Source organism: Petromyzon marinus, chromosome 21 (genome assembly GCF_048934315.1).
Source record: "Petromyzon marinus isolate PM22_M1 ecotype Great Lakes invasive population chromosome 21, UKy_Petmar_22M1.pri1.0, whole genome shotgun sequence".
In the NCBI taxonomy this organism is placed as follows: Eukaryota; Metazoa; Chordata; class Hyperoartia; order Petromyzontiformes; family Petromyzontidae; genus Petromyzon; species Petromyzon marinus.
This window is the reverse complement of record NC_133687.1, coordinates 9,851,636-9,878,264: the sequence shown is the minus strand read 5'-3', so window position 1 is coordinate 9,878,264 and position 26,629 is coordinate 9,851,636. Positions and strand designations below refer to the sequence as shown.

General features: G+C 53.3%; 1 protein-coding gene across 2 annotated transcripts in view; it reads right to left on the bottom strand.

Annotated features, from left to right (window-relative positions):
- LOC116944419 (uncharacterized) overlaps window positions 1–26,629 on the bottom strand; it is a 177,028-nt gene that overhangs the window by 131,969 nt on the left and 18,430 nt on the right. The gene's annotated exons all lie outside the window — the stretch shown is intronic.

Below are 26,629 nucleotides of genomic sequence, written 5' to 3'. Positions count from 1 at the left end.
AGTGTGCGTCTCTCCTCTTATCTCTCTCTGTCTCTCTCTCCCAGTGTGTGCGTCTCTCCTCTCTCTGCCTCTCTCTCTCTCCCAGTGTGCGTCTCTCCTCTCACTCACCCTCTCCCTCCCTCGCTCTCCCACTCTCTCTATATATAAACCCTTTGTAGTGAACTCCCCCCCTCCCTCCACACACAAAGCTCTTAGGCAAAACTCATTCAGCGCTGCCTCAAAAGACTGCTCCGCGCATTCAGACGCGGACGTCGCACAAAAACCGTTTTTGTGTGTGCCAGTGTGGCCCTCAAAAGTATAGTTAAAATAAAAAGCCGCTGCGTAAAAAAAAAAACTATAGATCTGGATAAGGGGGACACGCAATACGCACGCATGCGTACACACACACACACACGCGCGCGCGCACACACGTACACACACACGCGCACACACACACGCGTACACACACACACGCGCACACACACAGGTACACACACACACGCGTACACATGCGCGCGAACACACACACGCGTACATACACACACACACGCGCACACACACAGGTACACACACACGCGTACACACACGTGCACACACACGCGTGCACACACGTGGACACACACACGCGCGCGCGCCACTCATCCACGCAACAACACACCTCAGGAGCAAACCAGTCCAGTTGGTGAGCCTCGTATCGATTAAACCGCCGGGGCTTTTGGACCCATCATCATCACCACACCCCGAGTGACAATTCCACATTACAGAGCGGGCTGCTGCGCTGGCCTTCTTGGGGGACGCATGCTGTGAGCAGCAGCTCGTGGACACGCGTGCTCACGGCTCGCATTTCTCCGTGACGGGAGCGTCGTCGTGCTAAGGCAAATCTAAGCACAGCAGCTCCGATCCGTGCCTCTCTGCACGGATGCCACCGTGCAAAAAAAAGAGGCACAGCTAGCTACCTGTCGGCCTTCCCGTACCAATTTTTTTTTTTACCCGGCAGCATTTGTTCGAGCGAGAAAAAAAACCTCTGGACCGCTTTCACCCTGCGTGTCATCAGCACAGCGACGCTCTTCAACGAGCACGTGTATTATTTACTGGGTAAAGCGCACCGAGCTATTAGTTGGTGGGGGGGGTCCACCAGAGGCGCACTTGGCCACGCGTGACGATAGCTCATCGTCGAAGTGGCTGATATCGTCGTCGTCGTCATCATCATCAGCACGTGGGGATGTAATCATCGTGGCAGCAGAATAATCTAAGCGGCGTGCGTTGTTGATTCTCAATCTGGAGAGGGGGGGGGGAAGGGGAACCCTTGAGAATAATCCACGCTGGGACCACCACGGGAAAAGACAGAGGGAACACGTGGACTCCAACTATACAGTCACTGCATTTCTAAAAGCGGTTACCGGGGTATATACATGTCTACAGCTTCCAAGAGACGCCCGGTCAGTGTGTAAGAGTAGACCAAGCGCCTTCTCGAGCCACCGCCAGTGGATGGGAGGCACCTTCCACCAGCAGTGCCGTGAGCTAGCGAGCGAGCGAGCGAGAAGTTGCAGCGCTGCAACTTTGCCTTTGAACAGAGGAGGAGGAGCGAAGTGACGACCCCGTGGCGTAGCTCACCGTGCGGATTGTACATTTGGCGCAGAGTGACAGTCGGCGCACTCACTCGCTGACTTGGCAACTGGAAAAGAAATAAACTCGGTTCAGCCATGTCCCTGACTTACGGAAACCGGTAAAAAAAACAAAAACGGTTCGCGGTTTACCGGTTATCGTTGAACAATCCCGATTATTAACCAGAGCGGCCCGCTGGATTCGAACCGCGTCACCACCACACGCCGCATACCGAGTAACTGGAGTAATGGTGGAAGAATGGATTTGTTTTTACTTCTCTCTCTCGCTCGCTCTCTTCCAATCCTGCGATGAGTGGGTGAGAGGGTGGAGCACTAACTTAGCGTGGGATCTGTAAATACCGAGCCAAGCATTTCAGAGATAACAGTGGCATGGCATTGGGCAAGATGGAATGAGTACCTGTTTTTATATATATGTCTATTTGTCCAAGTACTGTGAAATAATTACACGTTATGCAATGCTGGCGCACGCAAAAGAGAAATGCTCATCACACACACCTACACTGATTAGCACCCCGATGAGCATGTGAAACACAAAGACAAAGATTTCTCCCGTATAGCCTGAACAGACTGTTGGGGCAAGTGCTGTTAGCGAGCACCTGTGAAGGCCGGAACGGCACACGAGGGGGTGGGTGGTCAGCACTATGCCCGACCGCCTTTGTCTCCCAAGTGGCGATGTTTTATTTACACACCGCACCAGGTACTCAAGCTTGAGGCCAAGCCGACCTAGGGGAGGCCCGGGACCAATTCATATATTCATCAGTGATGTTTTGCCGCGAGCCGCAATCGAACTCGGGTCGTTGGGGTTCGTAGCGTCCGTCTTCACACCTGAAGACGGACGCTTGTGTTGCGACCGAAACGTCGTGTTTTATTTCATTCTATTTTTTTCTACCCACGTGACTTTACCGAAAGAACCAGAGAGTATTGATTCCTGCAGTCACGAAAGCTTCAAATCAAGACAGACACACTCACAATACCTGCCACACAGGTAAAAACACACACGCGTCCTTCGGGCATACATACAAACAAGCTTGCAATTGTGCGTTTCAATAATTTCACGTAATAGCATGGAAAGTGCTTGTGTGTTTTTTTTTTACTGAAACCTTACAAGGAAAAGTAACAGAAAAAAAAGATCCCCCGTATAGCCTTAACAGACTGTAGGGGCAAGTGCTGTTAGCGAGCACCTACGAAGGCCGGAACGGCACACGAGGGGGTGGGTGGCCAGCATCACGCCCGGCCGCCTTTGTCTTCCTGTTGGCGGTGTTTTTACGCACCGCACCAGGTACTAATTTGAGGCCGAGTCGACCTAGGGGAGGCCCAGAACCGGTTCAGACAATCGTCACCGGTGTTGGCCGCGAGCGGGAATCGTTCGTAGCGCAGCGCGCTAACCGCTACACCACTGCTCCCCACCTATCACGCCCACACGCTGTGCCTCCAGTTGTTGCTGCTGTTCGTGGGCAATACAGACAGTCCTCGTTTAACGCGGTAGTAAGTAGATGATGATGCGTTCCTGGAAATTGCAGCGTTACGCGAAAACGACAATTTCCCCATAAGTAATGTAGCGATGAAGTTTGGCGAGATACGATCCAGGACCAATGACTCCGACGAGGACGACGAACACCACGTGGGGCTATGGCTGGAAGAATAACCGAGGGAGGGTACTGTATAATTCCGCGCACCATATCGCTGTAGCGCTCCGCCGCGCAGCTCGAGAAAGTAGTTCCTCGTCGACCGCTTAAAAAACCGCGTTATAACGGCGCGTGCGTTCCTCTTTATAACGGTGTTATAAGTTCAACATTCACACATGACCATCGGTCATCTTTCGTTCGTTTACCTTTCCAATACTTTGAACTCCTATCGTGTTTTTTTTTGCATTGTTTTTCGTTGTAACGTACTGACCCCGTGCCCCCTACCGGACATCTGTGGGAGAAAAAAAAAGAGCTTCATAGCTCATCGGATTCCTCCTCCAGCATACATACTTCTTATTCCGAGTCCCACTCACTTATTCTTGACCCTACGAGGATTGGACGACGCCGCTAACCCGAGTAACGCTCCCTGATCCACGCGCTCCTCTCCCCGTCGTCTCAGCCTCATATTCCTCGCCCTGCGTATCGAGCTCACAAGACCATTTCCGTGGCGTATTCGGCTTCTGCCGTGAATGTCCACGTGATGAGCCACTTCGTTGAGCTATCAATTGTGGCGAGGTCGCTTCTGAAAAACAGCTGTATAGCTCAGCGGACCTTAACTGGTAGAATAAAATAAAAAGTTGACTAGTTTAGTTGTATGGTGATCAGTAATTCACAGCACCTCTTACGAAGGCCTCCCCCATGCCGTGCCAATCATGGAGGTTGCTTGCCGTGCACCTAGCCTGGCACAAGCGCCGTGGTGGCATCACCGCCACTTAGTGGCGAATGGCGGTTGTTGTTGCTGTTGTGCTGGTTTTTTTCGAATGGTATTTGCGTGTTGTTAAAAAAAAACAAGAATGTGCTTTGGTATTCGTAATTATCACACAAGCCAGATGGATCGTGTCCATCTCGAAACACACTGCACGTCACCACAGGTCATGGCAGGAAACTCACCCAGCCACTCACTCACTCACCCAGCCACTCACTCACTCACTCACCCGGCCACTCACCCACTCAGCCACCCACTCACTCAGGCAGCCACTCGCCCACCCACCTAGCCACTCACTCACTCAGCCAGCCACTCAGCTAGCCACTCGCCCAATAACCCACCACGCTACAGCTCACAACAGCGCACTCTCTCACCAATACGAGCTACACCGCGTCTTATGTGTGTGTTTGTGTAGCCAAGGAAGGAAAAGTTGAGAACCCGGAGGTGACCGATGCAGAACTTGGGGGAGAACATACAAACTGCACACTCACTCACTCGCACTGCAGAATCGGGGGAGGACACACGAACTCGGAGTCGAACCCAGGCCCTTCTTACTGCTTAGACGCGAGCGCTTCCACTACACTGCCCCCTCCACTACACTTTGCACTCCCATCGTGGGTTTGTGGGCATTGTTTGTGAAAAGAGATGCGGGGCGTGCGCGGTCTGCGCCTATCGGAATCAAACGGGCTCCTTGCATAGAGGCGCGTCTATAGCCACACACGCGCACGCACGCACGCGCGCGCGCACGCCGCATAGAGGGGCCAGGGCACAATGGGGCTGTGTGGGGGTGGGGGAGGTGGGGGGAGCTCTGTCAAAATACGCAGCGCCTGACACTCTGTGACCCCCAGCAGCGTCCACGCGAGCCCCGGGGGCCTTTCATCCACACGGCCGTCCCGAGCACAGCGCCTTCGCTGACCACCACGGAGTGCGAGGCCACCTGTGTGGGCCCTCCCCCACCCCCACCCACGTGTCTCCCCCCCCTCCCCTCCCCGTGTCTCCCCCCCCCCCGTCTCACCCCCCCCCGTGTCTCACCCCCCCCGTGTCACCCCCCCCCCGTGTCTCCCCCGTGTCTCACCCCCCCCGTGTCTCACCCACCCCCCCGTAACTCCCCCCCCCCGTGTCTCACCCCACCGTGTCTCACCCCACCGTGTCTCACCCCCCCTCTCTCATAAACACCCACACTCCGCACAACCCCCCTCTGCCCTCCCCCCTAAAGACAAAGATCCCCCGTATAGCTTTCATCAGACTGTTGGGTCAAGTGCTGTTGGCGAGCAGTGCCCGTGAAGGGCCGGGCACGGCACGGCACAACGTGTGGCCAAAAAAATGTTGTGTTTGTTTGTTTAAATGCACAGCACGCCAGGTACACACACACACACACGTGGTTGAGTTGACATGAGTAGAGGCCCCAGGACCGGCGCGAATATCCGCCACCGATTGTTGGCCGTGAGCTGAGAATCGAACTCGGGTGGGCCGGGTTCGTAGCGCAGTGCAGCGCTAATCGCTGCGCCACCGCTCCTCAAGAAAGAGAATAAGATCCCCCGTATAGCGTTAACGGATTGTAGGGGCAAGTGGTGTTCGCGAGCACCTATGGAGGCCGGCACGGCATACGAGAGGGTGGGTGGCCAGCACCACGCCTGGCCGCCTTTGTCTCCCCAGTGGCGATGATTACACACCGCACCAGGTACTCATTTGAGGCCGAGTTGACCACACACGCACACAGGGAGGCACATAACTTGCCCTCCCACCCCGTCCCCATTTCCATTAATCCTTGTGCGCACAAAGGCAAAGATCCCGCGTATAGCCTTTCACATACTGTTGGGGCAAGTGCTGTTAGCGAGGAGCAGGACCTATGAAGGCCGGCACGGCACACGAGTGGAGTGGGGGGGGGGGGGGTTAGCACCACACACACACAGGCGGTGACACCCCCATTTCAGCACTCGTCCCACACCCCACCAACACCGCCACCCCTAGACCCGTTAACCGAGACCTGCAGCAAAATGTATTTCCAAAATAACAAGCAGACAATGCGCCTCCTTCACGCGTCCCGCCTGGCCCACCCCCAGCTTGAGCTCGGCCCAAGCCCCGATTTCTGCCGATGAGACAGAGGATGTTGAAACTTGGTCCAAACGTTACTCGCATTGAACTAACGATGCCGGGGGGGAACTAAAATCGCTTAAAAAATTTACAAGCATTTCTTGACACATCCTATCAGCCACGTGTCCTTCGGGGAGCGCGTTGCTCCAACGCGAGCTCAACTAAGGACCGGTTTTGACATTCGGCGCCTCATCAGCAGTCAGGCTTTCCTTGAACCTATGCTGGTGAACTTGCCCAGGCGTTTAGAGGACAGAGAGTCGTGTGAAGGGGCACATTGAGGAAGTTGTGTGTATTGTGCAAAAAAAACTCCACTGTGGCTTTAAAAGATACAAATCAATGAAGAAGGGATATTTCACAAAACGTCGCCTGCTATATTCGTCTTATTTTAAAGACCACAGCCTTATTGACGAATGTGCTGAGACTAAAGGCCATCATAATAATTGTGCATTATTATTATTATCAACTCTACACACGACGTGAAAGCGTAGGCTTTTCTCAGCCGATATTATAATTCATACAAAATGAAAAATGTTGCGTGGATTCGGCCAACTGCTGCTAACAATGTCGCCACAGTTAACCGCGAGTTAAATTCGATAGTTGTAATTGGGGGCTCGTTAAACGCTTGGGCACCACGTGACAATTTGTGTTTTGTGCCTGGGCCTGGTGGGTCGGGTTTGGAGTGATGTGAACGGCGGACATTTGGCCAGATCCTTCACGAGAACTAACCCCCAAAATTCAACTCTGATTATGAACTCTACAGGAGACGCCTCCTACCTTGACCCTCCACCCCTTCTCCCTGCACACAAATTGACCCTGGGGGGGGGGGGGGGGTTACGAGGCTCGCAGAGTTTTGAAACGTGGACGGAGAAAATTTATTGAATTTTGTGCACAGTTGAAAACTTCCGCCTCGCCCACCGACAACCGCACACCTACACCCAACCTCCAGCCCCAGCCTTAACGCACACACTCACACACCCTCACACCTACACCCAACCTCCAGCCCCCAGCCTTAACGCACACACTCACACACCCTCACACCCACACCCAACCTCCAGCCCCTGCCTTAACGCACACACTCACACACCCTCACACCTACACCCAACCTCCAGCCCCCAGCCTTAACGCACACACTCACACACCCTCACACCCACACCCAACCTCCAGCCCCAGCCTTAACGCACACACTCACACACCCTCACACCTACACCCAACCTCCAGCCCCAGCCTTAACACACACACTCACACACCCTCACACCCACACTCAACCTCCAGCCCCCAGCCTTAACGCACACACTCACACACCCTCACACCTACACCCAACCTCCAGCCCCCAGCCTTAACGCACACACTCACACACCCTCACACCCACACCCAACATCCAGCCCCAGCCTTAACGCACACACTCACACACCCTCACACCCACACCCAACCTCCAGCCCCAGCCTTAACGCACACACTCACACACCCTCACACCTACACCCAACCTCCAGCCCCCAGCCTTAACGCACACACTCACACACCCTCACACCCACACCCAACCTCCAGCCCCAGCCTTAACGCACACACTCACACACCCTCACACCTACACCCAACCTCCAGCCCGCAGCCTTAACGCACACACTCACACACCCTCACACCCACACCCAATCTCCAGCCCCAAGCCTTAACGTACACACTCACACACCCTCAAACACAAACTCACACACACAGACACAACAACAACCGACATTCGTCACTAAGTGGCGGTGACGTCACCACGACGCTTGTGCCAGGCCATGTGCACCTTGAGGCCACGTGAAGTGTCGAACGCTCGCTGGCAGGTCACTCACACACCCTCACACGCACACTCACACTCGCACACAACTCAGATCCTCATACTCGCAAACACGCAAAAAAGACAAAGATCCCCCGTATAGCCTTAACAGCCTGTAGGGGCAAGTGCTGCTAGCGAGCACCTATGAAGGCCGAAAAGGCATACGTGGGGGTCGGTGGCCAACACCACGCCCGGCCGCCTTTATCTCCCCAGTGGCGATGTTTACACACCGCACCAGATACTAATTTGAGGCTGAGTCGACCTAGGAGAGGCCCAGGACCGGTTCAGATAATCGTTACTGGGTGTTGGCCGTGAGCGGGAATCGAACCCGGATCGCCGGGTTCGTAGCGCAACGCGCTAACCGCTACACAAATTAAACACGGGCACGTGAGTGCGACCACGTTGTCCCATAAAAAAAACCTCTATGTATTTATTAACATTCAAACATTTTTTTTCAACGATTGAGTACCAAAGGGGGTGTGCAAAAGGCTGCCGTAAAGGTTAAGAACCACTGCTCTAGAGAGACTCGGGATCGCCTCACTTGCAAGAGTAACCTGGCGACTCACTAAGCTGAAATGACGACCAAAATGACAGCGGCGAAGCAGACAGCAATCGGAACAGACGAAAAAAAAACAACGAAAATGAAATCACGAGGAGGAAACTATAAAAAATGATCGCAAACCGTAAAGCTAAATATTAATTTCCCCCTGCGGTGCAAGTCGCTTCGGGCAGACCACCGCCAGATTAATCGCCCCACATATTACAAAACTAGAGGCTTCAGCAAACGTTGAACATTAACCAGACGTGAGTTGACTATTGCACGAAGGTGCCCGAGTTGGGAGAAAAAAAAACCGTGATGTCACACAAAGTCACGTGACACCGCTTTTGACGAGTAAGAGCGGGGGGGGGGGGGGAAGTGACGTCACAATGGTGCCAACAATGCGCGCCCCCCCCCTCTACCCCACGCCTCCGCACGAGGGCCCCGCCACCTTTTTCCACTGCAGACCAAAACCCGGATGTATTTCCCAGCCGCCGCTAGGTCTGTTGCAAAAACTGTGCGGCGAGCCGCAATGAAGTTCAGCACAACAACACCGGCACCAGATCTCGGTAATGTGGTCCACAACTCAGGCGACGAAATGCACCGCGCAAAACCTTTCTGATCTCGCCGAAGAGCATAAACCATCATAGCGCGATCTCCCCGGTCACCCTCGCAGCAGCGGCAGCGGCTTTTGGCTGCTAAGCCATCGAACGGAGGCGGCGGCGGTCACCGCATCGCGCGGCGCTTTCAGATGCGCTTCTGCGGCCGTCTGGAACGCTCTTCCTTCCTTCCGGTATTAGGAAGTCACCGGAGCTACGCACTTTTAAAATCACCCAGATTGACGAACTCATTCCTTTAGAACTGCTCTTTGTTTACAGTTTGTTGTCCTTCCCCCGCACCTCCGACTAGCACGGTGGGCTCCGTACAGCGGTGCGAAAGAAGTTCAACGCACGTACACCAGATCTCGGCACGGATGGGTTCCTACTGCCACCGGAAACTCAGACGCCAATTCCCGTACAGGTGGCAGCGCTCACTCCTCCCCCCCCCCCCCCACACAACCTTCTCACCGTTACGTTTCCACACGAGTACATCGGGCAAAAGCAAATCGAGTAGCAAATCCAGCCGAGAGCCACTCGATAAAAAAATCTCACGACGGCCGATTGACACGCTCGTTCGTAGGCAGGGCCACGAGCCCGACTGCTGGGCTTACGCGGGGCGAGCGATACGCATCGCGCGAAATGTGCACAGCCCTCGTGTCGATTCCGCTGCTGGATGAGTGTGTTGTGTGGTTGACCCCGTGCTTCAACGGCCCTGCCCGGTGCGAGTTTGGGGCTGGGGGGGGGGGTCAGAGTACGGTACAATAATCAACAGCCCTCCGCTAAGTCTATGGGCACCGACGGGCGGATTTAACCCGCAGACGGATATTGAACTCGCAGCCATTCTGGTTGGCGAGCCGCTCGCTCTACAGACGATCCACCCGGTTGACGATTTATAAATTAATTTTTGTGGGGCGTTGGGTGCGGGGAAAGGGGGGCAGTGTATCCGATTCCCAAATTCAAAGTCAAATGTCCCACGGTGGTAACGTTTATTATTTCATTTCACAACTTTTATACTGAACTCACCAAACCAGCAAAGATAAAGATCCCCCCCTATAGCCTTTATAGAATGTTGGGGTAAGTGCTGTTGGTGAGCAGCACCTATGAAGGCCGGTACTGCACACGAGGGGGTGGGTAGCCGACACCACGCCCGGCCGCCTTTGTCTCCACAGTGACGATGTTTACACACCACACCAGGTACTCATTTTGCGACTGAGTCGACCTAGAGGAGGCCCAGGACAAGTTCAGATAATTGTTACCCGGTGTTGGTGGCCACGCGCTGGAATCGAACTCCGGTGGCCGGGTTCGTAGGGCAGCGCGCTCACCACTACACTACCGCTCCCCCAAAAACCCAGAACGCACGCACGCACACACAAAAATAACAATATCCATCGGAGCGCAGCAAAGCGAAAGCTTTCCTTTGCGCTGCAGCGACCAGCGGCAGAAGGCGATCGCGATCGGTCGCGTGTGTCAAGCGGGCGACCCAATTAATTGTGGCCGAAACGGCCCTCGTTGTTATTACATCTCTCAATTGATGGCACAATCGATGGAGCCGCCGCCGCCGCTGACGCCGACGACGACGATTCAACGAGCGAGAGACGCGTTCGCTCGCTTGGCGAAACAGCTGGCATCGTGGAAGCGTGGCCACAAAGGGACAGCTAATAATAGCGAACGGGGAGAGCGTGTGGTGTAAAAGTCAGGCGGCTACCGCGCCCGCTCAAGACGCGGCCGATTGGTCTCAGGGACCTCACGGCAAAGGAGGGGGGGGGAGGGGGTGTGGCCTGTGGCACGATCAGGATTGCCACCTGTTCCATCCCCCGCTCCCCCCGTCAGGATCGTCGCCCCTCTCGAGGAGGAGGAGGTGGTAACTGCCGTCCGACGGGAAATCTGCGAGGATTGCCCCAGGACCCATCTACCCGCCTTTGTGACGTGGCGAGAAGAAAAAAATTAAAAAGTCGACGAACAAAAAAAAACCACACACACATCGGTCAGAAAACGCCGTGGAGCTTAATGAAGAGGGGAAATAATATTCGCCCTTAATCGTCGCAGGGGGGAGCGCGTAGGGGTGTCGAATCGAGAGCTCGAGTTAAGACGAGTTGGATAATAGTGGGGGATATGCACCTCGTACACGGCGGGGTCCTGGCAGCATTTAAAATGTAAGAATGATTCCGGATGAACAACGGCTGTCCCACAAAAGTCTGCAAAAGTCTTCCCGGGAGGGAGGGGGGGGGGCATTAAAAGCCCTGGATTTTGTCCGTTGCGTAATCTCTCAGTCTATCTAAAGCAGCTTGCACCTCCCGTAAGTCACGTGACTTCGGTGTGCCCCCCCCCCACTCTGAATCCCTCCCCTTTTTCCCCGTCGTCGCCCACTGTGAAAACAGACGCTGCTGCTCCTCCTCCGTGAAACAGCGGCAGCGTCGAGGCCTTTATGCATCCCCTTCCTCCTCCTCCCCATCCTCATCTCTCCTGACACTTTGCTCCCCTTTCTCCGTTCCGTTTCCATCTTTTTTCATCCTGGACGCCACGGTGGCGAGATGTTAACTACCTCGCCTGGTATGCAGGAGGTCGTGGGCTCCATTCAGGCCCTGACGCCTGCTGCTGTATATTTGGAGTTTGCGTTTCTCTCTCCCCGCGGTCGCGTGGATTTTTTCTCCGGGCACTCCGGTTTTTCCCTCCGCATTGAGAAGCGACGTCACGCGTTCACAGTTATTTGGCTGCTATAAATGTCCACGTGACAAGCCACTTCGTTGAGCCAATTCATTCATGGCCAGGTCGTTTCTGAAAATTAGCTACTAGTGTATATAGCTCAGGTAGACCTTACCTGGTGAACAACTTTTTTTTTGGTTTAATTGTGGGTGTCGTTTGTTATATTTATAGTTATATCGACTGTCACGCGCTGTTAGCGAGCACCTATGAAGTCCGAAGCGGAACCAGCTATGGTGGATCCATGAACAACGAGGCCGACTCATCCATCCGCTCCTTCGCCCGCCCGCCTTTGTCTTCCCCCCGCCCGCCACACAGACAAGGCACGCAACAGACGCACGCACGCACGCAAGTATGCCTGAAACGAGGATGAATTTGAGCGTGAGACGTATTATTATAATAATAATCCATCTCGTAACTGCGCTGGATCTCCACAGCTGTTGGACGCTTGAAAGCTAGCCACAGAATCATTAGGCTCGGTTTACACCGTGGGCCCCCCCCCCCTACCAGCCTCCACCCCCCATTCTTCTAGGCTTCGGCATCTCAAGCCGAGTTGGGGGGGGGGCGGTCAATTATTTTCCCTCCGTTGTGGCTGCGGGATGGGGGAGGGGGGCCCAGGGGAGGGGGCGGTGACACGCGGCCCGCGTGGTAGAAACCGGCGAGCAGGAGCAGTTGGCACAACACAATCAAAGCGTGCGCCCCCTTCATCTGAGCAGGCGAGGGCCCAGCGAGATTCATCCTGACTTCAAACTTTCGTGACTGCAGGAATTCATATTCTTTGGTTATTTTGGTAAAAGTCACGTAGATGGAAAAATGAGAAAAATAATTTAAATAAAAAAACACTAAAGTATACTGTAGCCGGGTTATTAAGTTTGGTAAGTGTACTGGCAGTCTATAATGTATGATGTTGCTGCTGATGCTGTTGCTGCTGATGCTGTTGCTGATATTGCTGCTGATGTTGTTGTTGATATTGCTGCTGATGTTGCTGCTGATGTTGCTGCTGATGTTGTTGCTGATGTTGTTGCTGATGTTGCTGCTGATGTTGTTGCTGATGTTGTTGCTGATATTGCTGCTGATGTTGTTGCTGCTGTTGTTGCTGATGTTGTTGCTGATATTGCTGCTGTTGTTGCTGCTGTTGTTGCTGCTGATGTTGCTGCTGTTGTTGCTGCTGCTGTTGTTGTTGCTGCTGTTGTTGCTGATGTTGCTGCTGATGTTGTTGCTGATGTTGTTGCTGATGTTGCTGCTGATGTTGCTGCTGTTGTTATTGTTGTTGCTGATATTGCTGCTGATGTTGCTGCTGATGTTGCCGCTGCTCCGCAACCTGCGTTCTGACCTCGTGCTCACGAAAGCCCGCCTCTCAAAACGCGGCGTCAACTTCTCTCTCTCTCTCCGAGCGTCAGGGTTTCATTGAGGGCTACATTCAGGTGGCATCGGCCAATCAATGCGTTGTCTACATGTGGGACAAAACCGGAGCACACGGAAAGGAAACAAAACCACATACACGCACGAGGGCGCAACGCTCTATCCCCGTGCAGATGGAACAGGTGGAGTCCACATTTTGTCGTGTTGCCCTCTTCTGGCGAGCCAGGGTATGGCACCACAAGTCCCAAAGGGAGGAAGCTTCGCAACATCAGTGCGGTGATCCACCAACCCCCGCTGATGCTTCCACAGTGCTGGGTTGCAGGCAGCCACGTGCGTTGTGCCCACCACCGCTTGGCTTTAACCAAGATTCGAACACAGGTTCTCAGCGGTGCTGGCTCAGTGTACCTCACCCCCGGGATCAACCCCAGTCAACGTTATCATCGTAAGGAAATGAATCAGAATCCGGGTCTTTATTCATCCTGGAGAAATCCGATGAGCTATGAATCTCTTTTTCAGAAGCGACCTGGCAATCTCAAATGATGATGTATAGCAGCCGAATACTCTAAATGCGTGATGTTGATTGTAAATGTGGAGGAAAAAACCGGATGACCCGGAGAAAAATCCACACGACCATGAGGGAAGACAGAGAGACACGCAAACTCCAAATATACAGCAGGAGTGAGGGTCGGGATAGAACCCACGCACTCCTGTATACCGGACGAGGTAGTTAACATCTCCTAGCCACCGTGATTATGATGATGATGAGAGAGAGAGAGACACGCAAACTCCAAATATACAGCAGCAGGCATCGTCAGGGTCGGGATCGAACCCACGACCTCCTGTATACCCGGCGAGGTAGTTAACACCTCCTAGCCACCGTGATGATGATGATAGAGAAACACGCAAACTCCAAATATACAACAGGCGTCAGGGTCGGGATCGAACCCACGACCTCCTGTGTACCGGACGAGGTAGTTAACATCCCCTAGCCACCGTGGTGCCCAGGATGAAAAAGAAACGTAAATGGAACGGAGAACGGGGAGCAGCAGCGGGCTGTGCCAGTCGTTGATCACAACGGCGGCGGCGACGGCGGCGAGAGCGACGCCAATCCAGCACACGCGGCTGTGGACGCGATCGTTCTCGCGCACCAAACGACGAAGGGGGGGAAACGAGGCGCGCTGCCGCTGGTCCGCCGTTTCGCAGCCGCAGCCCGCGGCAATTCTCGCCGCAAGGGTCGGCGAAGCCGCGGGGGCAACTTTTGCTAAAACGTCCGTGGAGACGCCGAAAGGTTCGCGTTGAGGAGGGGGGGTTGGGGTGGGTGTGGGGGTGGTTGTGGGGGGGGTTGGGGTGGGGGTTGGGGGGGGGTGGTTGGGGTGGTTGGGGGGGGGGTTGGGTGGTTGGGGGGGGGGTTGGGTGGTTGGGGCTGGGGTGGGTGTGGGGGGGGTTGGGGTGGGTGTGGGGGTGGTTGGGGGGGGGGGTGGTTGGGGTGGTTGGGGTGGTTGGGGTGGGGGTGATTGGGGTGGGGGTTGGGGTGGGGTGGTTGGGGGGGGGTGGTTGGGGGTGGGGATTATTTCTGAGCGGTCAGTGACCAGTCGCGTGGGTCGGGATGGGTGGGCCATCACAGGACTCGTCTCAGCACGGGTTCAGCACCACCTGACCTCGGCAGACCGTTGGGGCGAGTGCCGTTAGCGAGCAGCACCTTTGAAGGCCGACACGGCACACGAGGGGGTTGGGTGGCCAGCACCACTCCCGGCCGCCTTTGTCTCCCCAGTGGCGACGATGTTTACACACAGCAGCCGTGTGTGGTCTGTGTACATACACACACACACAGACCGCACACGGCTAAATGCCGTAGTGTTCGGATTATAAGACGCTTCGGAAAGGAAGACGTAACCCCCAAACCTTGTGCCCGGTGTCAATACAAAAACAAAGACAAAGATCCCCCGTGTAGCCTTAGCAGGCTGTAGGGGCAAGTGCTGTTAGCGAGCACCTATGAAGGCCGGCACGGCACACGAGGGGGGTGGGTGGCCAGCACCACGCCCGGCCGCCTTTGTCTCCCGAGCGGCGATATTTACGCACCGCACCAGGTACTCATTTGAGGCTGAGTCGACCTAGGGGAGGCCCAGGATCGGTTCGAATAATCGTCACCGGTGTTCGCCACGAGCGAGAATCGAACTCGGGCCGCCGGGTTCGTAGCGCAGCGCGCTGACCGCTACACCACCGCTCCCCAAAACCACACAGACACACACACAGACCACACTGGGCAAAATTATACTGGTAGGAACGAAGTTGTAAACTGAGTGTACCAGCCTGCAATAGATTAATGTGTCCGTCCGTCCGTCCCCTTTCAATACTTTAACGAAGTGAAATCTCGTGCTGTTGGGTGTAAAATCAGCAATAGACAGCGCAGAGACTTGTCCTACCAGCCCACCCTGCAGGGACCTGTTCGTGTTGTTCGGATTATAAGACGCTCCAGAAAGTAAGACGCACCCCCAGAAACCTTGTTCCCGGTGTCAATACACACACACGCGCGCGCGCACGTACCGGATTATAAGACGCACCTCCAACTTTTACTTCAAAAAACGTGGGGGGAGGGGAGGGGGAGGATTGGTGGTGGCGGGCAGGGGAGATGGTGAGTGCGTCTTACAATCCCGAGAAACGTGGCTATTGAAAGTGAATGGGGCCGATTGGACCAGTTTGCACGTCTGGCGATAAACGTGTTGTATTTTGTTGATTGCGAGACGACCCCACCTCTCTGGGCAGGTGTCGACATTTCTAGCTCTCATCAGCACCCTGCGAGCGACCCGTGCTCGCCCGAACAAGGTGGGATGATGAATTTGTTGTTTAAACTGACTGCTATTGATGACGAAAGATGCTATTGGTTAAGTGCACCCCCCCTCCCCCCCGCGATAAACGACAATATTAAACAACAACAACAACAACCACAACAACCACGACGACAATCTTGAATCGAGTACTCGCCACGCGACTGATGCAACATCATAGTCGAGCGGTCTGGATTATTATAATACGTATTCGTTAGGATTCGTTCACCAATAAGTAGACATTACGCCGTTATACAAATGTAATAATGAGCGAGACTCCAATACATCACAGTAGCAATTGTAAAAAAAAAACACAACACAACACATTCAATCGATAACACCGCTATGATCAAAAACTAAATATAATGTGACGTTTCGGGCAACGGCCCTTCTTCACGGCACGTAGACCATGAAAATTGCCTTTGCAAACATACATTTCCTTTTGAAGGCCCACCACCGCGTCACTGCTGACAAGTGTGTGGAGTTTTGATGCGTGTCGATGATGTTGCTGTTGTTGTTGTTGTTGTGTGTGTTCTTGTGCATCACCAACACCACCACTACCGTGCAATGCAAACAACAACAAACAACAACAGCAGCAGCAGCACAGCAATAGATAACGCGCCGAATAAAGCAAACGACGGCGCGATCATTGTGCTCGGTCCGGTCACCTTTTACCTGGCTTCGACGGAGCGATTCTGGTAGCTTGCAAGGTGTGGGGGTGGGGGGGGGGTGGTGGTGGTGGATGCCGCCGTATCCGTTGTAAGCATCTGATGCAGTGAAGCTAAGGCGACGCGAGCCTCTTTGGCTTCGTACGCGACTCTCACGAGTAACCCACCATCCCCCCCCCAACCCAACTCCCCATTCGCCTCCTTCATGTACCAACCCATTCCCCCCCCCCGCCCCACCACCACCCATCCACCCAACCCCTCTTAGCACCACCCCCTCACCTCCCTCCATCAGCAACATCACAAAGGCGCGGAACAATAGATTCATTATGCCGCGCAGGACAATAGACAGATGCACGTGCGCGTCGAGCGGGCCCCATTAAAATAATACTGTGTGCGTGTGTGTCTGTGTGCGTGTGTGTGTCTGTGTGTGTGTGTCTGTGTGTGTGTGTGTGTCTGTGTGTGTGTGTCTGTGTGCGTGTCACTCTGACGGTGCACAGCCGTTACCAATCGCAGCAGACAAAGGTGCCCCCTCCCCGTTATAGCCTTCAACGGACTGTTCGGGCAAGTGCTGTTCGCGACTGGCACCTATGAAGGCCGACACGGCACAAGGCTGGGGAGGGAGGGAGGGAGGGATGGTGGGTGGGTGATCAGCCACCACGCACGGCCGCCTTTGCCCCCCCCTCCCCCCAGTGCTGACGGTTTACACACGGCACCTAACGAAGGACCCAGAAGTGGTTCGGTATAATCGCCACTGTTTGTCGCTGGCCGTGAGCGGAAGTCCGAACTCGGATCGGCCTTGGTGTGGGTACGCAGCGCAGCGCGCTCACCGCTAACGCCGCCGGCTCCCCGGCACCAAATCTCAGGCACGCACGCTGCCAAATGCTGCCAAATGCTGCTGCTGCTGTTACCGCGTGTCGCGATGGCTCTAAGCACACCGCACCTGCAATCCAAAGAGTCACCGATTCGGGAGGAGGAGGAGGATGGGGGGAGCGATTGCGATCTCCCGGGTAGGGCGGCAACGGCGGGCGGCAGTTTGACACGAAATGAGAACGCGTGTTAAATATATCAATATGCATGTTTTATATTTTTTTTTCTCGGGCGGAAAGATGCATCGATTTCAGATCGAAATCGCAATTTGAAACAATGCGATTAGCAAATCGCAAAGGCTGCGATTTTTCGCGATTTGAAAAGTCCTATTACTTTCCTATTGGGATTGTTTTATTTTTTTATTGTAACTTTATTTATTTAACTTAACAATTGTTCTATGTTCTTAGTTCTTTAGTTGTTTCCCTTCAACGTGACTTTACCGAAAGAACTAAGAATATTAATTACTGCAGTCACGAAAGCTTTAAATCAAAATTTAATTGTTCTATGCTTTATTGTTCTATTTCAATTAACACATTTTAATAAATACATGTTGGAAGCAATTCATATCTTTTAAGTTCTCATCCTTGCATTGGAATATATAGAGCGGTTCATATTTTGATGGTATCACGTGGTAATGCTCCATCACATATTTTAAATCTATTCCACAGTGAATATTGAACCGAAGCTTGACTTAAACAAATGCAATCGCAAATCAAATCGCAATATCTGTCAGAAAAGAAAAAAAACACCGAAAATTTGATATTTTCCCAAAATTGTTCGGCCCTAATGATACACATATATACACACACCCGGCCGGACCACGCGGCAGCAGCTGAGTGATGCGCGCCATGTATTCATTCACTCGGCAATCACTGCTGGTGGTGGGGTGAAACGTGGGTAGCATCACCCCGACCCCGGCGCTGTGCCATCTTCTTGACGCGGCTGCTGAAGCCGTCGTTCGCGTGTCCACGCTCGACTAGAAACAGCTCGTTATGGGACCTCGTTTGCCAGTACCAAAATATGAGAAAAGGTTTTCCCCTTTTTTTCTGGGAACAAAACAGCTGTGTTAAGATGTTAGAACACCAAACTGAAACCCTTTACAAGGAATCATGTCTGCGTTAACCACAATACCTGCGATCAGAATGCAAACAAAAAGCGTACTCTGACAATATATGCATCGTCTTTGAAACTGATTGGTCCACACCAGAGACAGCTTTCTTGTGAGCATCGTCTCAAAACGGTGTGAGAACAGAGGACGCCTTTTGAGACGAGGATCAAAAGAAAGCTGTCTCTGGTGTGGACCAATCAGTTTAAAAGAAAATGCATTTATTGTCAGACCGCAATGCATTGTGGTTAATGCAGACATGATTCCTTATAAAAAGGATTCAGTTTGGTGTTTTAACATCTTAACACAGCTGTTTTGTTGCCAGAAAAAAGGTGAAAAAATAATATTCTCATAAACACAGCTCGTTCGCGAAGAAGGTGACTTTTCCGAAAAGTCGCCTGTTTATACAACACACACACACACACATGTATACATTTGTTTATCAAGGTACCGGCTATTGACGACGGAACATGTCGAGTTTTATTTCGGTTAAAGGTGTTCGCCGGAACGCCGCGTTGCTTAAAGTAAAGACACCGGCAAACGTTGGTTCGAACTCACCTTAAAAGAACACATTTATATGATGTGCGACGTTTCGGGCAACGACCCTTGTCATGGTCAATCGTGCTTTTCTACACCACTGACTGCCAAACGCAGCGTCGGCAAACAAACAAAAAAAACAATCTGTCTTAACGCCGCAACCGTTGGGAAAGTCTGCGTACACTCGATGTGGTGTGCCGAATGTAAGCATTCGGGATCGATGATAGACTGCAGTAGGCGGATATTCATATAGACACACACACATACGCGTCATATATGTGTGTGTGTGTATGCAGTGTGTGCGTACTCTATGTCTGTGGAGAACGGCAGCGTCGCGGTTAGCTCACGACGCTTCAATCCCGAATGTCGGCACCGGGGAGACAAAGGCGGCCGGGAGTGGGTGTTGACCAGCCACGCCTTCGTAGGCTCCGCTCGCTAACAGCGCTTGTCCCCAACAGTCTGCTGAAGGCTATACGGGGGATCTTTGTCTTTTGCTTTGCGTGCCCGTGATATTGGCGAGTTCGCTCTCGAAATACGCTGAGATGAAGCGCTGTTTGTTACTGCCCGCTCGGCGGGGAAAACCTCGATTTAAAAAAAAGGAAAGCCTACGAGACACAACGCGTGAATCGGTGCGCCATGACGCAGTTAATCATCACCACCGATCACCATCAGCCGTGGTCAATCCACTGCTGGATGAAGGTGCCCTTCACACTCAAATTCTACCCCAGCGCTTGTACGGGGGCCAGCCGATTCAGTCGTTCCGTCTCCTCCGTGGGGACGTTGCGCAAAACAAAACAAAAACAGCGCGAATGCGGGGCGTCAGCCTCATCTATTGCCTCGGAGAACAAAATTAAAGCGCGGAAACTTTGGGAGCACTTCGTACAACGATAAAAACAAAAATGTGAGCTTGCTGCGCGCGCACACAAAAGACGAAGATCCCCCGTATAGCCTGTAACGGACTGTTGGGGCAAGTGCTGTTAGCGAGCAGCACTGATGAAAGGCCGGCACGGTGGCACACGAAGGGGGGTGGGTGGCCAACGACTAAGCACGGCCGCCTTTGTCTCCCTCGCGCCGATGTTTACTACACACCGCACCAGGTGCTCATTTGAGGCTGAGTCGACCGAGGAGGGGCCCATAACCGGTTCAGATAAGCGTCACACTGGCGTTGGCCGTGAGCGGTAATCGAAGTCGGGTGGCCGGGTACGTAGCGCAGCGTAGAGCTAACCGCAACAACGCCACTCCCCACACACACACACAAAGACAAAGATCCCCCGTATAGCCTGCCACAGACTGTTGGGGCAAGTGCTGTTAGCGAGTAGTAGCACCTATGAAGGCCGGCCGGCACAGCACACTAGAGGGTGGGTGGCCAGCCTCACTCCCGGCCGCCTTTGTCTCCCCAGTCGCGATGAGTCGGCCCCACACACACACACGTGTGTATATAAAGCCGCAACGTGTGCAACCAAGCGTGGAGCGATGCATGCGTCGGATTGACACCGAGAGGAGGGTATAAACGCGGGCAAGACAAGGCGCGCGCGCGCCCATCGGAGTGACAGGAATCACGACGGAGTAACAAACCGCAATGGTGGAGACTAGTAACGGAGCTACAGGCGCAAGGGATGTACGTGTGTGTACGTGTGTACCTGTGTGTATGTACGTGTGTGTAGGTGTGTGAATGGACGTGTGTGTGTGTGTACGTGTGTGTATATACGTGTGTGCACGTGTGTGTATGTACGTGTGTGTACGTGTGTGTATGTACGTGTGTGTACGTGTGTGTATGTACGTGTGTGTACGTCTGTGTAAAAAAAAAACTAATAAGCATGTGCCGGAGGCCCCGGGGGGACAGGCGTCTATGACGTCTCCTGGCCAAACCCCAATTGGCGGAGCCAGGAGATTGAATCTCTACCCTCGGGACTCCTCCAGAAACAACGAAAAGCCACTTCGTGTGGCCACGTGGAATGTTCGAACGCTCACTGCGGAGGAGAGGCTGCCACTCCTCTTTCGGGAGCTGGACCGGTACCGCCTGGATCTCTGTGGCATTCAGGAGGTCTGGTGGACCGGTTCTGGCTCCTGTCACCATGAGGGGTGGACAGTCCTCTACTCGGGTCAGCAGACTGACAAACAACAGGGTGTAGCTCTTCTTTTGAACAAAATAATGAAGGGGGCGTGGGAGCGTGGTGGTGAGGTGTGGGAAGCTGTAAGCCCCAGGCTACTTTGGGCTCGCCTTCCCATCAACCGGAGGCGAGGAGTGGTGTTCGTGGTTACTTATGCCCCCACCGAAGACGAACATCCGTGGAGGGATGCAGGCAAAGCCGATGAGTCAGGTGCCTTCTATGACCTCCTGCCACAGGTGCTGGCTAAAGTGGCCCCTCGGGATAGAGTCATCTTGTTGGGTGACTTCAATGCACGAGTTGGTCATGATGCTGGGACCTGGTCTGGAGTAATTGGAGGGTATGGGCCAGATCAGCTCAATAACAACGATAGGAGGCTGCTAGATTTTTGTGCAGCCCATGGGCTTGTAATTACCAACACGCTGTTCCGGCATCGGCGCATCCACACAACATCATGGATGCATGCCGGGTCCAAGCAAGAACATCTTCTGGACTACATAGTGACGGACCAGCGGATGCGAGCCCATGTCCTTGACACCAGGACCTACCGTGGAGCTGATCTGCCCTCTGACCATCGACTAATCATCTGTAAGATGCACCTGACATTCGTCCACTCCGCTGGTGGGTGTACACCCAGGACCCCATTCCAACCTAAAGTGGCCTGGTCTCAGTTATCTGATGAAAGTTGCATGCGAGAATTTCATCATCGCTTGCGGCTGGGGTTGGCATCGTCCCCCACTCCTCCTGATGTCGAGGGTAAATGGGCGAGGTTTAGGACTGTGACTCATGCAGCTGCAATGGCCACTTTGGGTACGCGGTCCAGACCTCCCCAGATACCCTGGCTGACAGAGGAGGTGTTTACGATAGTTGAGAAAAAGCGACAGGCCCACTGTCATCGGCTACAAAATCCCACGTCGGAGAATGAGGAGGTTTGCTGCAGCCTTCGCTCGGAGGTTCGGAGAGCCATGAGGCGCTGCAAGGATGGGTGGTGGTCGCGGGTTGCTGAGGAGATGGAATCTGCCTCAGTGGCCTGCGATCACAAATCTCTATTTAACTCCATCAAAAAAGTAACCTGCAGCACCACACCTATTACCATCATTAGGGGAAAAAACGGTGATCCAATCTCCGACCCCCAGGAACAGGTTTGCAGATTTGCTGAGCATTTCTGTGAGGTCCTGGGGGAGGGGAAATCCCTCAGCCAGGAAAACATCGTGGAACAAAGTGAGGATGACCCTGCTGAGGCTGCAGTGCCTCAAATATGGGAGGAAGTCACCCCCTGTGAGTGGCTGGCTGAGGTGCCATCTGTTGAGGAAGTACTGAAGGCGATCCGGAGTCTGAGACCAGGAAAGGCACTGGGCAGAGATGATCTCCCAAGCGAAATGCTGAGGGAGGGTGGCGTTTGTGCACAGACTGCCCTATATGACATCATAACAACAGTCTAGACCACTGGACGGGTTCCGCAGGATTGGAAGGATACCCTGGTGGTCCCCCTCCTTTAAGAAGGGAGACCGCACAGACTGTAACAACTACAGGGGCATCTCACTCCTCAGTGTGCCAGGAAAGGTCCTGGCAAGGATTATTCAACATCGCTTTGCCAGGCACGCTGAGAAGAGACTTGCAAAGCCCCAATGCGGTTTCAGGAAAGGGCAGTCCTGCACAGATGCCATATTTCCTGGCCGTCTGCTAGAGCAGAGGTGTAGGGAATTCCAGCAAGACCTACATCTCTACTTTATTGACCTGGTCAAGGCCTATGATACCATCACTAGGCCTGGGCTCTGGGTTGTTCTTCGTGCTTTTGGAGTCCCTGACCCTCTGCTCATGATCATTAAGGACCTTCATGATGGTGAGTGGGCCCGGGTAAAACCACGTGGCCCGGAGTCAGAGCGATTCCCTGTACACCTTTGGGTGCGACAGGGATGTCCTCTGGCTCCCACATTATTTAACATCTATTTTGACCACGTAGTTTGTGAAGCCTTCAATAGCTGTACCGTGGGAATCTCCATTTGGTACAGATATAATGGGAGGCTGATCGATGCCCGGGTGCGGTCAAGGGATGGCTCCCTATTGCTCAAACACGTTATGTATGCCGATGATTTGGTAATAGCTGCTCATTCAGAGGAGGAGTTGGAAACGCTGCTGCTGAGACTGGAGCGTGCCACTAAGAGATGGGGCCTTACCATCAGCCCCACCAAAACTAAGCACCTGCCTGGGTATTTTGTACCATCGGACACTCCACCCCCACAACTCCCAATTGGTGATGGGGCAGTTGTGGAGAGAGTGGAGAGTTTCCCATATCTGGGCAGTGTGCTTATGACCGGCTCCAGTTTAACAGCAGAGGTCTCACTCCGAATCAGTCGAGCGGCAATATCTTTTCATCGGTTGCGTAACGCTGTGTGGAAGCTACCTGGTCTGTCGCTCCGCACTAAGCTTCAGATCTTCTCGGCCACGGTGATTCCCTCCCTTCTCTACGCTTGCGAAACGTGGACCCCCCTATTAGAACATCTTCGCCGGTTAGAAACATTTAGGCTGGCCTGCCTACGATCCATCCTGGGTTTAACCAGGCTGGATTGTGTGAGGAGCTCACAAATCCTTGAAAGATCTGGGCAAGGTCCCATTGGTGAGCTCCTCCGGCAGGCAAGGCTGCGTTGGCTGGGTCATGTAGCCCGCATGCCCAGCCACCGCATGCCGAAACAGCTTATATTCGGCCGGATCGAGGGGGCTAAACGGGCGCGGCACGGGCAAGATAAGAGATGGAGTGATGTGCTACGGGAGGACGTGGAGCTGAGTGGACTTGCCGATGACTGGTACCAGCGGTGTCAAGATCGGCCTCTGTGGAGGAGGCTCGCGAAGGATGCTACTGGGCAGTTGGAGGCAGTCGCCCTCCAACAACAACGGAGGGAGGAGGAGCGACGCTCACAACAACGAGCGGAGCGCCGGGTGGCTAAAACACAGCAGGTTGGCACAGTAGTGGGCACACGTGGTGCCTCAGTCAGTCGACCCGTGGCACCTGGGTCTGCCCCGTGACCTCCTGCCAGCAGGCGTTCGACACTTCACGTGGCCTCAAGGTGCACATGGTCTGGCACAAGCGTCGTGGTGACGTCACCGCCACTTAGTGGCGAATGGCGGTTGATGTTGTTTGTGTATGTACGTGTGTGTACGTGTGTGTATGTACGTGTGTGTACATGTGTGTGTACGTGTGTGTACGTGTGTATGTGTACGTGTGTGTACGTATGTGTACGTGCAGGTATGTACGTTGGAAAGTGGTCGCGTAGCGCCACGAATTCGCCGAACCCGGGTTCGATTCCCGCCCACGGCCAACACCAGCGTGACGATTGTCTGAACCGGGCCTGGGCATCCCCTAGGTCGACTCAGCATCAAATTAGTACCTGGTGCGGTGCGTAGTAAAACATCGCCACTGTGGGAGACAAAGGCGGTCGGGCGTGGTGCTGGCCACCCACCCCCCTCGTGTGTGCCACAGTGCCGGTAACCTTCACACAGGTGCCGCTCGCTAACAGCGCTTGCCCCAACAGTCTGTTCAGGCTATACGGGGATTGGGGCACCGTTGCCTTTGTATGTTGAACATCTTTCGCACGGTACGTAGCCAAACCGTGGCCAATCGGACGCGCCCGGAGGAAGGGCACTGGACTAAGAGGAACGCGTCCTAGAAGGGGAGGAGATGGAGCGGAAGGGGGAGGAGACGGAGCGACGAAACTAGATCGGTTTGCCATCGCCGTCGTCGGGTGGTGAGAGCAAGTGGCGGCGGGCGGCAGCCGGGAGGAGACCATTTTTTTTCGTGACTTTCCTGGCTGAAGGCCGTAAATGGTTGTGAATAATATGGGGATTGCGTGGAAACGCCCAAAACACTCTGCCAAAGCAGTACAAGTGATGTACAGAGAGTTCTAGAGCACACACATAGACATCATACATACACACACCTCATACATACACACACACACACCATACATGCATACACACCATACATACACACACCATACATACATACACACCTCATACATACACACACCATACATACATACACACACCATACATACACACACCATACATTCGTACACACATCATACATACACACACCATACATACACACACATCATCCAGTGAGGGAAAAAAGTATTTGATCCCCTGCTGATTTTGTACGTTTGCCCACTGACAAAGAAATTATCAGTCTATCATTTTAATGGTAGCTTTACTTGAACAGTGAGAGACAGAATAAGAACAACAAAAATCCGGAAAAACGCATGTCAAAAATGTTTTAAATTGATTTGCATTTTAATGAGGGAAATAAGTATTTGACCCCCTCTCAATCAGAAAGATTTCTGACTCCCAGGTGTCTTTTATACAGGTAACGAGCTGAGATTAGGAGCACACTCTTAAAGGGAGTGCTCCTAATCTCAGCTTGTTACCTGTATAAAAGACACCTGTCCACAGAAGCAATCAATCAATCAGATTCCAAACTCTCCACCATGGCCAAGACAAAAGAGCTATCCAAGGATGTCAGGGACAACATTGTAGACCTACACAAGGCTGGAATGGGCTACAAGACCATTGCCAAGCAGCTTGGTGAGAAGGTGACAACAGTTGGTGCGATTATTCGCAAATGGAAGAAACACAAAAGAACCGTTAATCTCCCTCGGCCTGGGGCTCCATGCAAGATCTCACCTCATGGAGTTGCAATGATCATGAGAACGGTGAGGAATCAGCCCAGAACTACACGAGATGATCTTGTCAATGATCTCAAGGCAGCTGGGACCATAGTCGCCAAGAAAACAATTGGTAACACACTACGCCGTGAAGGACTGAAATCCAGCAGCGCCCGCAAGGTCCCCCTGCTCAAGAAAGCACATATACATGCCCGTCTGAAGTTTGCCAATGAACATCTGAATGATTCAGAGGACAACTGGGTGAAAGTGTTGTGGTCAGATGAGACCAAAATGGAGCCCTTTGGCATCAACTCAACTCGCCGTGTTTGGAGGAGGAGGAATGCTGCCTATGACCCCAAAGACACCATCCCCACCGTCAAACATGGAGGTGGAAACATTATGCTTTGGGGGTATGTTTCTGCTAAGAGGACAGGACAACTTCACCGCATCAAAGGGACGATGGACGCGGGAATGTACCGTAAAATCTTGGGTAAGAACCTCCTTCCTTCAGCCAGGGCATTGAAAATGGGTCGTGGATGGGTATTCCAGCATGACAATGACCCAAAACACACAGCCAAGGCAACAAAGGAGTGGCTCAAGAAGAAGCACATTAAGGTCCTGGAGTGGCCTAGCCAGTCTCCAGACCTTAATCCCATATAAAATCTGTGGAGGGAGCTGAAGGTTCGAGTTGCCAAACGTCAACCTCGAAACCTTAATGACTTGGAGAAGATCTGCAAAGAGGAGTGGGACAAAATCCCTG